This window comes from Nothoprocta perdicaria, unplaced genomic scaffold (assembly GCF_003342845.1).
Source record: "Nothoprocta perdicaria isolate Ctin4 unplaced genomic scaffold, notPer1 scaffold_155, whole genome shotgun sequence".
In the NCBI taxonomy this organism is placed as follows: Eukaryota; Metazoa; Chordata; class Aves; order Tinamiformes; family Tinamidae; genus Nothoprocta; species Nothoprocta perdicaria.
The window spans coordinates 661,060-663,586 of NW_020454705.1; positions in this window are offsets into that span (position 1 = coordinate 661,060).

Below are 2,527 nucleotides of genomic sequence, written 5' to 3' on the forward strand. Positions count from 1 at the left end.
GGAGTGATGTTGGCTTTCTTCCAGTCCTCCGGCACCTCCCCCGTTCTCCAGGACCTTCCATATGAATCCAAGTAATTCATAATGGGAAGTTTTTTGCACTAAATTGCTTCAAACACATAAAGACACACAGGGTTTTCTTGTTTCACAGGGATTAACACAAGCTAAGAGGAAATCAGAGGAGTTGCAATCAAGGATGTTTCCTGGGAAATGCTTTCCCTGCAAGGAGCAGAGCGAGGAACAGAGGTACATGCACAACAGCAAAATTGGGCTCAGAGGTGCTAACCCAACATCTTGCAGTGCCACAGATGAAAATCTCCTCCCCTCTTTCTGTTTCCCTCATCACTTCATGAATCTGTTGAGCTGCAAATTGCAAATATTGCAAATATTGCAAATATGAAGAGTGCAGGGAGCACAGCTTTCCCGCATATCATGGAGTTTAATCAGATGCATCTTTCCCACCAAAAGAGACATAGAAGGACTGGAGTAGCTATCCTGCCATCTCCATATGGAAAGGTCAGAAAGCATCACTCCCTATCCTTGGCATCCTGCTATGTCTCAGTGTAGAAACAAAAGTCAGAGGCTTTCGAGCAATTGCCCCTTGGACAGCCTTTCCTCTGTGATCTGGCTTAAATTCTGTTATGTCATCRTACACTATGGTATAGGGCTTTCACAGATCATTATAGAAGAGGTAACTGTGATACAAGTATGGATTTTATACTTTTTAAAAATATATTTCTCATTTGTACTGATAGATCAAATAAAAAACAAATAAAATAGAAAATTTAACATTGATGCTCCATTAAAAAAAAAAAAAGAAAAAAGAAAAAAATCTACATGTTGTGACAATATCAAACATGCAAGGATTGATTGGGTAACRAAAGTAACACTATTATTGCCAAAAAAAATTGAGGTTAACTTTGCTTGTTCCAAAAAGAGATTTCCTATATTTTCTTCTCTATGATATATTTTGCCATTTTACATAACTCATGTGAAAACGTTTAATTCCTGGTAAAGATGAACACATGGAGAAAGAGAAGGGCTGAGCAGCAAAAATAAATACATGGAATATTCAGTATAAATCCTTGTAATGTCAAGCATGGAACCATTAATTAATTAATTAWTTAATTAATAACCATAGCAGCATAAAGAGATTAAATCCAACTGGAATAGCTTACTTTTTCCTGCATGAAGATGAACAAGTTTTTGAAACATTGGGGCTGCCAGAGACTATTTATTGGGTCACTTAGGCAGTAACAGCTGCTGTTTAAAAAGGGTGCAGTGCACAAAGATACACAAAATACTGTTAGAGCAAGGCTGCACAGACCCTCAGTCCATTAGGGGCAGATTATTGCTGCAGCTATGCTATTGAGATAAAACTGCAGGTCTGTAAGTGAGAGGAGAATTTGTCTTAAGCAGCTTTATACATATTTTATATCTACAAGACCAGCAGATTTCTAAAGAGGAGTGGATTCAGGTGCATACTTTGATAGCTTGTATTAGCTCTCTGAGTGGACTGCTGCCTGCGGTTTCACTACTACTGCAATCTTAATATTTAACATTGAAAAATTATTCCCTATACACTGAAAATTTAGAACAAAAGCCATTATTAAGGAGATAAATTGGGTAATGGTTTGGYTGAGTGTCAGCATGCAAGAAAAATACCGTCTAACAGATGAGCTGTATTGACTTAATATACAATTGGGAAAAGCATAGAAGTTATGTGTAGTCTTGTTAGCAAGATCTTTAGTGACTTTGCAGTCATCAAAAACTAGGCTGCATCTGCAGGCTTCTCATTTGGTATGGGAGACTCTTCCTCCCACGCTACTGGAATGGATATTTTAAGAGCAACTAGATGAACAGAATGAGAAAAGAAAAATCCAGGAAGAGAGAAAAGSGTCTTCTTTATACAGAGCTATGCTCTTCATAAGTAAAATGTTTTTTAAAAATGTACTTGGAAGAAATTCTATATTCCCATCTCATCTCTTTACTATCAGGATGAGCAAGGAGTTTCTAAGACTGTTAGAACTGTATGAACCATATCCATAGTGCTCCAAAAACCATGAAAAATTCCATCAGGAACCAAGTGGTCACCAGGTTAGGATTTGATTTGATTAAATATGATTTATTAAAGGATTTTTGTAAATACTATACTTTGTGATAATCTGTCTCATTTTTTCTTTGTGCACTGAACTGCAGACATTAAAATTTGTCCTTTAAAAAAAAGATCCTTTCTAAGTCAAAGATTGTGGTATTATACATGATAAAAAATATGTAATGMTTATTTCTTGATATTTTATTCCTATAAAGTATCGTCTATTGGAACTATCATTCGTTCCAAGAGGGACTATTTTGGACAGATCAGGCTGTACAAGACACATACACTTTACTTGAGAAGAAGTGTCCAAAGTTCTTCGTTTGCAGATGGTGAGATGTCAGTGTGCCTGAGCTCTGACACACGTGCATCCTGCTGCCCTGTGTGGTTAACTAGGCTTCCCACTAGTCCTAATACCACCCAGATTTTGTAAAT